Below are 13,818 nucleotides of genomic sequence, written 5' to 3' on the forward strand. Positions count from 1 at the left end.
TTTTTTTTTTTTTTGAGATGTAGTCTTGCTCTGTCACCCAGGCTGGAGTGCAGTGGTGTGATCTCAGCTCACTGCAAGCTCCGCCTCCCAGGTTCACGCCATTCTCCTGCCTCAGCCTCCCCAGCGGCTGGGACTACAGGCGCACACTGCCACGCCCAGCTAATATTTTTGTATTTTTAGTAGAGACAGGGTTTCACCACGTTAGCCAGGATGGTCTCGATCTCCTGACCTCGTGATCTGCCTGCCTCAGCCTCCCCAAATCCTGGGATTACAGGCATGAGCCGCCGCACCTGGCCTCTTAGGCCACTTTCTATGCAAACACTGTGGTCCTGAGTGCTATTCTAATTCAAAAGAGTGACCTGTCAATACACAAATGGGGGAAAAAATCGCAAAACAGAATCCTCGCAACTGATATTGCTGATTAACTAGACATGAAGGATTCAATTAATATACTTTGACCTAAAGTGTCATTTTTCCATGTTAACCCACAGCACCAAATATTCATTTGCAAGTTGGGTTTTCTTTATCTCCAGGTCTCTATGTACAGATTCTAGTGACTACTGAAAAGTACAAAACTTTGATTCCCCTCCCATACAATTACACAATTTTCAAGAGAACTTCCATTCCCCTGGGACTTGGACCCAGTAGAAGTAGTCTTTTGGGTCTAAGTACTTAGAATGCACCCATCCCTGGCTCAAGAGGCAAGACCAGACTTTCAAGAAAAGCTTCTCCAGGCAGTCCTGGAGAAAGAGAGCTACTGAGTGGCACTTCCTAATTCAACGGGATATTATGCTAACTAGAGTTCCCAGCAACAGTAAATGTAATCCAACATGACTAATAGAAAAAATAACTGACTAGGCCCTGTTTACTCACTAGAAAATATATCCCCACATATTAAGCCTTAACAAAGGTCATCTCAGCTCCCAGAGACCAGAGTGTTGTAAAAACAGTTGCTTCCCAACAGCAATATTTGGATCAGGAGGTACCCAACACTCATATCCAAAACTAATTTTCCATCTAATTTCTTTTGTTGTTGTTATTTTCAGACAGGGGCTCGCTCTGTTGCCCAGGCTGGAGTGCAGTGACACAATCTCGGCTCCCTGCAGCCTTAACCTCCCAGGCTCAAGCAATCATCCCATCTCAGCCCCCCGTTTAGCTGGGACCATAGACATGCACCACCACACTCAGCTAACTTTTGTATTTTTTTCATAGAGACGGAGTCTCACTGTGTTGCCCAGGCAGGTTCAAACTCCTGGCCTCAAGCAATCCTCCCACTTTGGCCTCCCAAAGTGCTGGGATTACAGGTGCGAGCCACCAGGCCCAGCCTCCATCTAATTTCTTAACTTCATCCACTCATTGATTCATCAAACCCCTAACATTAAGCATATTCACTGAAGAAAGGTAATAAGAGAATAAAGAGATGCCCGTACGCACCCCAGTGCTTTTTACGCAGGAGATATTCAAAAACTGTAAGACACGAGAAAGGAAAAGTATATAAATGATAGTGATACAGAGCACTTCCCAGAGACCAGTGTCTTGACAGTCTCAGGACAATGACTCTGATAAAAGGTACTTTTTACCCCACTCTAGTTAGCTGCCTCCAAAAGGAAGAATGGAACAAGACGGAAAAAATTCAAAAACATCTAGATTCAAACTTGTCCTTGGCTAAGTTTACATCCAAGATCCCAACTTCACATCAAAGAAAGAAAAAAGCCACTCAAAGTGACCCTTGCCTACTCAAAGGAGTTTCCAAAACATTAACAAACAGTAACAATTCCCAGCATATTCTAATTACTATGACCTTTTATCATTAAGAGACCCATAAAAAAGGGCTTATTTCTAATGTTACTAATAAAGGGGTAAGCAGATTATTTCTATCATATTTTCATGGAGATCCTAAATTCCAGTTTAAACAAATGATTCCCAGACTTCTACAAAGGCCTTTAATTGGGCTAATCTGTTACTTTTAGTGCAATCTTGCAAAGGCTGGATTCTTCTTAAGCCCTTAAAGGACTTGAGTAAAATTCTTTTGATGGTAATTTTTTTAAAAGATCATCTCCAGAGTTTACATATATTCCACAATTACTTATGCTGATAGAAAAATATATATATATTTTACTCCAAAAGGCTCCTTCCAATTTGAAAGCTCTAATTGCCAACATATCTCATATGAACTTCCTGCATAAAACAAAACACAAAGCAACAAGTATAATCATAGGTCTAAAAAGAGAGACTTGTTAAGGAAAACAGAGAAAGCTCAGCTTGTTTAGCCAGAGGAAGGGAAGGAAAGGATGGGTACAGACGGGACAGTCTGTACATTTGATAACTGCCTTTACAGTCCAGGAAAGACAATTGTTCACTCTCTGAACATCTGTGCATTGAAGAGGGATAGGAAAACAGTAAAAGTAGGAAACATTAAAAGAAAACTTAAGCTAACTACAAGGAGATAATCTGTGATCATCAATCTGGAAACCTTCCTTAGAAAGTGTTTCCCTGGGAAATTGTGAAATCTCTTTAAGAGAGATTAAATCTCCTCAGAAAGATTTAAGGATATTTGGAGGTGGAGGAGGTCAAAATAGTCAAAGCTCTACCATACTAGGAGATTACATCTGAGTATCAAAGGGATATTCCAGTCCCTGGGAATTGTCCAAATGCCATCCCCCAAAAAAAATAATTTAGACTATTTTAAAGAGGATATTGTAGTCCTATTTTCTTTTTTTTTTTTTGAGACGGAGTCTTGCTCTGTCGCCCAGGCTGGAGTGCAGTGGTACATCTCGGCTCACTGCAAGCTCCGCTTCCCGGGTTCATGCCATTCTCCTGCCTCAGCCTCCCAAGTAGCTGGGACTACAGGTGCCCGCCACCATGCCCGGCTAATTTTTTGTATTTTTAGTAGAGACGAGGTTTCACCATGTTAGCCAGGATGGTCTTGATCTCCTGACCTCGTGATTTGCCTGCCTCAGCCTCCCAAAGTGCTGGGATTACAGGCGTGAGCCACCACGCCCGACCTGCAGTCCTATTTTACTAAGCTGTTAGCTATCTTAGAAAACCTAAATCACCTGTTTAATACATTATTAAAATGACAAATACCAAATATAAAAACATTAACTGTGCAAGCAATGCATCAAAAATACAACCAAACATTTCCAACGTTTAAATAAGGGCAATGCCAAAGTCTCTTCTTGAGGCCCTAACTCTCAAAACTAGGCTCAAGAGCATTCTCCCAGGAAGACATACCAAATGATCCCCAACTAGCAATGAGCTCTGCCATTCTCTGGAGGAATGACCATGTAACCTATAACCAGAGGCTACAAAGAAAATAAAATGACTTTCAGATGACACAAAATACAAACTGGGAGAAGGAACCAAGGTACTAATCAGGGTGTGACCATCTCTATCTGGCCCTAAGGGATTACCCTGATCTAAAGGAACTAGGAAAACTGAGCTCAGAGATCCCTCAAACATCAAATTCCAGGAACTTCTGAATAAATGGCAAAGCTGGAACTTTAACCCAGGTTTTTGTACTCCAAATCCCCTACACTAAGAGGGGTCACATTCCTCAGAGGTCCAAAACCCAAACTGAGTCATATCCTGACCCATGTAGAGGTCCTGGTGATAATTTCACCTATCAAAGCCCCATTCGGTAGGGCAAGCTCTCCAAGGTGTGAGAGGCTCTTAAAGGTAAAAATGGGTGTGGAGAACTGAGATCATATTTTGATTTTGCATTTTTTAATCTGAGAAAAAACCACAGGTGACTCTAACACTAATTAAAAGAAAACTTCTTTAGTTGACAAACGTCATTTTTCTGCCTGTCAGCTGCCCCTCCTTAGTGAGCCCTCCTGCTAGGGGATATTCCTTGGCCAAACAACCAAGTCTCCAGAGCACTAACAAGTTCAGAGGAAATGGCGTACAAGTTGCACAAGAAATAGCAAGAAATCCAGATTGTATTCAAAGTGGCAGACTAATTCTAGTAAAATGTCTCCACCCACTGCTGCCCTTCCTGAGCCCATTATCTGCTGAGAATCAAAGGGCCTGGCTATAAATGTGGGTGTCCAATGTCCTTGTAAGCTCCCTAAGCTGTATACATGAACAATACAATTAACTGGTAAGAAATGTGGAGGGGTAGGAAGGCCTTTGCACATCTCTAAATCCTGGCTTTCCTATCCCTTCTAAATCCCCACGCAGGAACTCTACAAAGGCCTCCTGTTTTTCTTCCATAACAACAAGTGAAATAAATGTGCATTTTATGTTAATCTTTCTCATAATTAAGAAAGGTAATCTAAATTCACTTTTACCCTACTAGTACCAAGTTTTAAAATTCAGCTTTTTTTTTTTTTTTTTTGAGACAGGGTCTCACTCTGTCACCCAGGCTGCAGTGCAGTGGCGTGATCACGACTTACTGCAGCCTCAACCTCCTGGGCTCAAGTGATCGATCCTCCCACCTTAGCCTCCTGAATAGTTGGGACCACAGGCACATGCCACCATGCATGATTAACTTTTGTATTCTTTGTAGAGACGGGATTTCACCATGTTGCCCAGGCTGGTCTCCAACTCCTGAGCTCAAGCAATCTGCCTGCCTCTGCCTCCCAAAATGCTGGGATTACAGGTATGAGCCACAGCACCTGGTCAAAATTCAGCATTTTTAAGAAATAAGAGAATATGAGAGGAAAAGGCACATCAACTTACGTAAGATGTTTAGGGCGAGGGAAAGCTTTTAAACAAATTACAACATTGATCTACCTCTCAGGGTAGTCATGAAAGAAAAAAACCAAAGCATTGCGAAACATGGGGGAGCATAAAGGACAAACCAGCAGTGGCATTGATCCACATACACATTCCATTTCAGCGTGTGCCTGGTAAGATTCAGCTCTTTTCTGATCCAGAGCGGCCCCATGGTCACTGCAACTAGTTCTTTATCCAGTGAACCAAGCTACTCACTGCAGGGTACAGTGAGACAGGAATTGAAACACCCAGATATCTTGGCTACATTCCCTTTTTTAACCTCCTCATTAGGAATTATGACTTGCACATGACTTGTGATGAGCATGTCACATTCCTGTACATAGATGTCACCTTAATCTTCTAAAATCACTGCTTTACCCATAGCTTCTTTTCTCAAAAATCTTTAAAACCTAGACAATGTCTATAGGATAAAATTCCAGCCCTTGAGCCAGAATTGAAGCTGACCACAGTTCGGCTTCCACGGGACCTCCCACACTGCTCTCTGGAGAAGGCAGCTGTGAAAGCACCCATGTTAGTCTGAGAGCCAGGCATTAGAATTCTAGCTCTGCCACTTTACCACTTGTGTCATCCTGAGCCAGTTACCTATCTTTTTGATCTTCTCTTTTTAAAAATAAGAATTCTCTCATCTTTAAAACAAGAATTCCATCATCTTTAAGACAAGAGCAACAATACCTATGTCACAACACTGAAGGATGAAAGAGCTGGCAGGTGGCATAGAGCAGACGCTATTACTTTTCTCTCTAGGTCCATCCAAATGGTCTGCTCTCCATTCTCTTGAAAGCTTTCCCCAGCAACTTTCCACCAGTTACAGAAGCACACTTTGCTTCCAGGCCCTCCCCTCTTCTATGAAACCTCCCTGCCTCAGAATCATTTTCTCCTTGAGCTTTACAGTTCTTAGATTCTAAGCCAAGTTTGTCCAACCTGCGGCCCATGGGCTGCCCAGGACGGCTTTGAGTGTGGCCCAACACAAATTCGTAAACTTTTAAAAAATATTATGGTTTTTTGCGATTTTTTTTAAACCTCATCAGCTATTCTGAGAGTTAGTGTATTTTATATGCGGCCCCAAACGATTCTTCTTCTTCCAGGGTGACCCGGGGACGCCAAAAGATTGGACACTCCTGTTCTAAGCCAATTGATCTGAAATTATCCTTCACTCAAATGTCACTCCTCTTTCCCTAAGGAGTCCACAAACTCAAGACCAAGGGTTTCGCTAATTACCAAGCCAATCCAATCTAAGCGTTCAGTAAAAAAATACTTTTAAGGTAAGAGTTGCCTTGGAGTTGTCCACCAAAATGGTGCCCTTCGGGCCCAGTTAAGGGATAATAACACTTCCCATATATACACTTAAACAATTTTTCTTCCCCCATATCTTGGGGAGTTTTTCCAAAGGTAATATTTGCCAGATAGCCTGGGCCCAGTGGGGCTCAGGCCTGTAATCCCAGCATTTTGGGAGGCCCAGGCGGGTGGATCACCTCAACTCAGGACTTTGAGACCAGCCTGGCCAACATGGGGAACGCTGTCTCTACCAAATATACAAAAATTAGCCAGACATAGTGGCAGGCACCTATAATCCCAGCTACTCAGGAGGCTGAGACAGGAGAATCACTTGAACCCGGGAGGTGGGGGTTGTAGTGAGCCGAGATTGCCCCACTGCACTCCAGCAACAGAGAGAGACTCCGTCCCCCCCCCCAAAAAAAGAAATTTTAAATAAAAATATGCCAGATAAATAAAAAGGAGGGTTAAATCTATGTTAGTCACCTAGGAACTCTCTGCCAGACCAGCAGAAATTAAGAAGCCTTCACTTCATGCATTCAACAGGCTCTTCCTGAGTTCTGGCCTTGTGCGGTCCTTAATTCAGCAATGGAGATAGACTGAAAAATTCAGTCTCTATCTTGGATTAGCTTTCTGGAACCTAGACTATGTCTGATCCTTTAGAAACCCCTAATTCTGGTTAAAAAAAAAATCAATTAAGGGATTCACCTTCTGAAAAATATTAAAACAATGCAGCCCTTTGGGTTTTTAACCCTGCCGCCCCATCCCAAAATGGCCAGTTGCAGTGTGTGCAGCTAAGAGGTAGCTGAAAACAGTCTTGCAGATGGGATAATGACCTCTTCGCCATTCCCAAGACCCTGCTGTCCAAACAGCAGAAACACCTGGGTGGTAATAAAAGCAAGAGCTGGACTAAGGCAGTACTAAGGCAAATTTTCTCACTGAAGAAGTTATTTTATTCATATTAATCATCAACTACTTTCATATAAAGATCCCAGGAAAATGCAATAAGCCCTCTTTAGAAACACTTGAAAACACTGTCTCTTGAACTCTATACTCACAGTTACTAAATTATTGGATAAGGTGCCATAAACGTTGACTAGAGTGTAGACCCTTTAATACTTAGTGCGCGTCTGCACAAGGGCAAAAAGTGAACCATCCACAAATAAACATAGCTTAATTTGTTGCAGTAATAGCATGCAAAGTTAATTTTCCTTTGTTTGAGTTCCGCGTGTGTCTGCGTGTGTTGTGCGTGTGTGTATATGTGTGTGTGCCCGCGCGCGTTCTTCAAGGAGCCTGTATACAAGCTGCAACTGCTCCAGGTAGGAGTTCGAGTGCCGCCACCGAGAGGCGAAGCGGTGCACAGAGCCCGCTCCCAGGGCGTCGCGAGGTCGGGTCTCCGCTCGGCACCAGGCAGCTCTTCACCGCCGGACCCTGGCCGCGAGGTTCCCCACCCCCAACCGCGCGGCCCCAGCCGGGCCAGAAAGCAGAGCCAACCGCTCCTGACCGCCCGGGACGGCGGACCCCACCGGCCCCGCTCCTCTGCGCCTGCGGCGGCCCCCACGCTCGTACTCACGGAGCTGGATGCCGCCGCCTGGGCCGGGAGTCGGGAGTAGAGGGAAATGGGCTGGGAGGGCAGGGGCGGGACCGGGCGCGGCACGCGGGAACCCGGGCCACCCGGCCCGGAGGCGCTTACCTCTGCGCTCCCCAGCCGGGCCGGGCGCGGTGCCTGGATGGGGTCTCGCCGGGAGCCGCGCGGCCCCTCCTGCAGAGAGGGCGGGCGGCGGGCAGGCATCCGCGCCCCGGGCTGCGGCCGGGCTGCAGGGAGAGAAAGGGGAGGGAGCGCAGATTTGAGTGGAGGGGGCGTGGAGGATGTGCGCCTCCACCCAAGACAGAGAGGGTGGGCTGCTGGAGCCCGACGGAGGGGAGCGCTCAGAGGCGCCGGAGGGAGCGAGAAAGCCGCGCCGAGAGTGTGCGAGGGAGGGTGGGGGACAGGGGTGAGGGAGGCGGGGCCGGGGCAGCAGGGACGAGAAGTTGGCCCCCAGACTGGACGGCCCTCACCTCCGCACCATCCGACCAAGAGTTGTCTGGGTCTGGAGCAAAGCACAACGGGGTCTGAAACTTTATGTCATTTTCTCATACACACGTGATCCCCCTGGAGTCCAGATGGTTTCAATCACTGGAGGAAAAAAGCGGCTCTTCTGGTATGCGTGAAAAGCCGGAGCTGGGAGAGTCTGGGAAAAGCTGGCTGCACAGCCCGCTGCTCTTTCCCTTCTCCGAGTTCTCAGCCTCGGGGGAGCCCTACAAAACACAAACGAAATTCAAAGAAGCTACTTTTGGTACTGCAGCAGTAGCAGAACTCCCAAAGCACTAGGGTTCCAAAAAGCCTGGTCTCAACCGAAAGCTCCAAAAGGGATTCTGAAATTTTACTTTAAATACTCCACTGGTTTGCAAAACCAAAAACTAGAAAAGGGTGCCATTTAATAATAAAGCAATGGAATACCAGCATTGAGAATCTGTGATTAGTGGAATTTGAAGGAAATCATTAGCCCAGTATAACAATCAACTTGGAAAAGAAAAATGTAAATTATTTAAGATCCAAACCCATACTTACTTAGTGAGATGTTAGAAAACCGTGTAATCCATTTTTTACTCACGTAAATCACTGTAAATAAAATTTGATATCGAAATGCAAAACTGAGCAGCAATGAAAATTGACTTTTGAAGTTTCAGTTTTACACTGACTTTACAAATTTACATTTCGAAGGAACCAGTGTGTATGAACATAAGCAGGCTCTAAGGCCAGGACATGTTCCAAAATCCAAGCCAATTCAATTGTCACATATCCTAAAGAGGTATTTACTCAGCTGCAGGACAAGCATCAAATATAATGATAATGAGTTTAAGATACATCCTGAGGCAGGGTGCAGTGGCTCATGCCTGTAATCCCAACACTTTGGAGGCCAAGGTGGGCAGATCACTTCAGGTCAAGAGTTCAAGACCAGCCTGGCCAACATGGTGAAACCCCATCTCTACTAAAAATACAAAAGTTAGCCTGAAGTGGTGGCAGGCGCCTGTAATCCCAGCTGCTAGGGAGTCTTGAGGCAGGAGACTCCCTTGAACCCAGGAGGCGGAGTTTGCAGTAAGCCAAGATCGCACCACTGCATTCCAGCCTGGGCAACAGAGTGAGACTCCGTCTAAAAATAATAATAATAATAATAATAATAATAATAATAATAGATAAGATACGTTCTGGAAATAATTTAACTTGGTCAAAATCTAACACAAATAATGGCAAGAACCAAACTGATAAAGTCTACTGTTCCTTTGCCAAAAACGGATATTACACATGAATTACTAGTATTAACTCCTTGTCTCCAAAATACTGAGGCCAAAGGACAGTTTGGCCTTTCTAGCAGAGGGCCTTATATGCGGTGTGATGCAGTCTGCACATGAAAAATAAATCAGTTCCTCGTTAAGTTGGTTCTACATTAGGAAAGCCTAAGATTTCAGCTGTTGTTGAGGCACACTGGAAAACATAAAGGCCAAAAATCAGAACAGGTTTTACTCCAAAAATCAGAACCGTTTTACTTTAATCAGAACAAGTTTTACTCCAAACTCACAATCTAAGTGAGTTTCTACTCTAGTTCACTGAAGTGCTTGAACCCTTCAGGAGACCTGGGCCATATTTCGATGAACTTAGCCCTCTCCAGTCTTTTCCAATCTCTCCAATCTCAAATTAGGATGATTCTGCTCCAAATGTGGAACAAGAGAACTCATGAATGTAAAGGCAAGCCACAGAATTTAGCAACCCTCCATGTAAATTCTACCTGCAGCTCTCTGAGCTCTGTAAGGAGGTTCTTAAGTCTCCCACTTTCAAAACTATTGGAACTTCTACTACTAAAGTTCCATTTTCCTTGTAACATCTGTAAGGAAAGACAACTCTACAGATAGCATCAAGATTTTCTCTATTCAGACCCAGAACAATAATTATTTTCATCATTGGCAGCTGCTGCTGCTGCCTCTTGCATGTGCTGAAGCAATGTAAGAGGGCAATAATGAGATATAAATACTTGTTCTTTTTGTTTGCCAATTCCATTGCAAATTATGCATGGAACTGTTTTAATTCTTAGGAAAAAACTTCATTAGATCTGCTCTCTCAGAAAGAAAAGTAACATCCCTTAAATTGTCTAAATATAGTCTAAATATCGCCTTGAGTCTAAACTTCACATATGTGACTATTGGTTCATCTTAATACTGGCCAAATATTTATTAGAGACACTGACATCAGAAATGTTGGTAATGCTATATTTTAAATAGTAGTAATATAGTAATTTGCATTAACCTAATGTTCACATCACTTGACAAACAAGGTCAACTATGTATAAGAGACGGCAAGCTCTTTGAGGACAGCAACCTGGCCTGTCTTGCTAATAATTACATCCTATCTGCCTAGCACAGTGCCCAGCATGAAATAAGCGCACAGTAAATACATGCTGTCTGAATAAATGAAAGATAAATAAAAACACTCCTCATGAGGTTACAATCCTGTTGTAGAGACATGTGACTTATAAACAACAGAATGAAATAGCCATGGGAGGATACTAGCAACAAAAAAGAGGAAGGGATCATTAGCATTAGCCAGCTTTGGACTTTAATCACAGCATATATTCAGAAATGTGCAGAGACTGCTGAAAATAGGAAGCGCTTGTAGGAAGAATTTGGAAAATTTACTGCCTAATTTAGGGGTCTGAGATATACTTTCCCATGTTCCATTATTCAGTCCCATCAACACAGAGCCAAGACAAGATTTGAGCATAAACATCCTGGCTCTAATTTGGATAGTATGAATACTGTTCCTTTCATCCTCTCTCATATGTCTCCTCCACTCCCAAGCCATTTCCTCTGTACTGTCTTCTGTCAGTCTAATGAAAGTTTCCTAATCTTTAGAAGCAGTAGCTTTGGTTCTCTTTGTGCAGAGAAGTACAATATGCCCTGATTACATGGTTATATTCCATACAGATGCCTGGCAACACATCTTATAGCTAAGGGTCTGTTTAATATTTTAACTCTGAGAGCCTTATAATTCAACTACCTTGTTATATACCAAAATAGAACTTGACATCACAAAGATGAGCTTTACTTCCTTTTGCTATTTTAAATCCTGCACTTAAGCATGGTGAGTTGTCTGGGTTTTCTGGTTCATGGATTTTGCTTTGGCATGTTTTGTTTTTTCCTTTGAGGGACAGAAGTGTTAAGATTTTCTAGGAAGATTTTCAGGTTTGCAGGTCTAGCACTCAAGAAACAATGACTTCCTCCTAGGTACTCTGCCTGTAATATTATATGTGTTCATTAAACAGACAGTGAGAGTCAGGTTCAGTGGCTCATTCCTATCATGCCAACATTTTGGGAGGTCAAGGCAGGAGGACCTCTTGAGTTCACGAGTTTGAGACCAGCCTGAGCAACATAGTGAGACCCCGGTCTTAAAAAAAAAAAAAAAAATTAGCCAAGCATGGTGGTTTATGTACACCTATAGTCCCAGCTACTCAAGACATTGAGGTGAGAGGACTGCTGGAGCCCAGGAGGTCGTGGCTCCAATGAGCTATGATTGCACCACTGCACTTCAGCCTGGGCGGCAAAGTGAGACCCTGTTTCAAAGAAAAGGGGTTGGGGCTGTGGGGCCTTATTTATGCTTCATGATCCAAACAACTAGTTTTCTCTAAGGCAGACACCTGGGAAGGGTAGTTGGCCTAGATGACTTTTAAGTGTTCTAGGCCGGGCATGGTGACTCACGCCTGTAATCCCAGCACTTTGGGAGGCCAAGGCGGGCGGATCACGAGGTCAGGAGATCGAGACCACCCTGGCTAACACGGTGAAACCCCATCTCTACTAAAGTACAAAAAATTACCCGGGTGTGGTGGTGGGCACCTGTAGTCCCAGCTACTTGGGAGGCTGAGGCAGGAGAATGGCGTGAACCTGGGAGGCGGAGCTTGCAGTGAGCTGAGATCGTGCAACTGCGCTCCAGCCTAGGCTACAGAGTGAGACTCCATCTCAAAGAAAAAAAAAGCAAACTACTTAATTTTCTAAATTGCAGTGAGTAGGAAGCCCAGAAACCAAAACTGCATGCAAAAATTTTTGACACTGTGATTTGTTTTTTTAAATTTTACTATTCTTATTTTTTTGAGAAAGAGTTTCTGTTGCCCAGGCTGGAGTGCAGTGGCACAATCATTGTTCACTGCAGCCTCCCGCCTCAGCCTCCCCAGTGGCTGGGACTACAAGCACATGCCACAACACACAGCTAACTTTTAAAACAGAGATTTTAAAATCTCTATTCTGTAGAGATAGGAGTCTCACTGTGTTGCCCAGGCTGGTCTCAAACTCCTGGGTTCAAGCAATCCTGCCACCTCAGCCTCCCAAAATGCTGGCATTACAGGCATAAGCCACCACCACTAGCTGACATTTTGACCTAAAAAAATTTTTTTATATGTAAGTAACATATACACCAGGTAAAAACTTCAGAAACAATTTAAAAGAACATATAAATGATCCCCAATATATGCTGGCTCAACTTACAATCTTTTGACTTTACCATGGTGCAAAACCAATACTCATTCAGTAGAAAGCATACTTTGAGTCCCCAGACACCATTCTGTTTTTCACTTTCAGTACAGTATTCAATAAATTACATGAGATATTCAATGTTTTATTATTTTATTTAGATCTACACAGAATTAAAGGAGAAAATTAAATGTAGTACTCCTGGTTAATATCATTAACATAAGTTACAGGCTTATTAATCAAGATCTTAAGAGAAGAATTAAGATATACTATAGGCCGGGTATGGTGGCTCATGCCTGTAATCCTAGCACTTCGACAGGCCGAGGCAGAAGCATCATTTAAGCCCAAGAGTTCAAGGCCAGCCTGGGCAACATAGCAAGACTCCATCTCTATATTATATTAAAGTACATATATATACTTTAATCTTGTCAAGCTGGTAAATCTCATTTGGACTTCAAGTGTTATTACTGAGGTTTTAATATAAAATTAAAAATAAAGTATTCATTTTCTTAAAATATATAAGGAATAAGTAAACTGAGTTGTATTACTTATGTCTTTTTTTATAGTAGATTATATTTCCTGCCTTGGATACCATGCGGTGCCTTTTGTTCCCTCCCTACTACGTGTACAAAAGATAGGATACATCCAAAGTTCTTTTCTATTATCAGCTCACAAAAGGTTCACTTCAATCAATTTATTTTATTTTATCCTGTTATGTTGTTTGGGGTTTTATTCCAGATAGCAAGCTATCTAATACTCATTTAGATAAAGTACAGTGGCTCATGCCTGTAATCCCAGCACTTTGGGAGGCCAAGGTGGACAGATCACCTGAGGTCAGGAGTTCAAGACCAGCCTGGCCAATATGGTGAAACCCCGTCTCTTCTAAAAAGGTAGCGAGTGCCTGTAATCCTAGCTACTCAGGAGGCTGAGGCAGGGCGAATTGCTTGAACCCCGGAGGCGGAGGTTGCAGTGCAGCCAAGATTGTGCCACTGCACACCAGTCTGGGCGACAGAGCAAGATTCTGTCTCAAAAAAAAAAAAAAGAAGAAAGTAATAAAGCAGCTTGACTGCTGATGCTGGGCAGGCTGGATCTGAGAGTAAATGAAATGAGATGCCAGGTGGCCTTTAGATGGACAGGAGACAAGAAGAAGCTCAGAAAGGTTCATCCAACCTGGATGGTCCCCTCGCTCCTCTGTCTTGCTAAGTCGTCCTTCTTTTTTTTTTTTTTTTTTTTTTTTTTTTTTTTTTTTTT

At 43.4% G+C, this 13,818-nt stretch overlaps 1 protein-coding gene across 3 annotated transcripts in view; it reads right to left on the reverse strand.

Annotated features, from left to right (window-relative positions):
* The window catches only part of DENND2B (DENN domain containing 2B), a 180,175-nt gene extending 172,025 nt beyond the window's left edge, over nucleotides 1–8,150 (reverse strand). The window contains exons 1-2 of one of the 3 annotated variants that reach the window (XM_017891404.1): nucleotides 8,071–8,150; nucleotides 7,706–7,827 (exon numbers count right to left, since the gene is read on the reverse strand). The gene's annotated coding sequence lies outside the window, so the exon portion shown is untranslated. The remainder of the gene's footprint in view (nucleotides 1–7,705; nucleotides 7,828–8,070) is intronic. The other 2 variants (XM_017891405.1, XM_017891403.1) reach the window with 2 other exon arrangements.
* Nucleotides 8,151–13,818: the final 5,668 nt, after the last annotated feature.

Source organism: Rhinopithecus bieti, unplaced genomic scaffold (genome assembly GCF_001698545.2).
Source record: "Rhinopithecus bieti isolate Rb0 unplaced genomic scaffold, ASM169854v2 scaffold_20891, whole genome shotgun sequence".
NCBI lineage: Eukaryota > Metazoa > Chordata > Mammalia > Primates > Cercopithecidae > Rhinopithecus > Rhinopithecus bieti.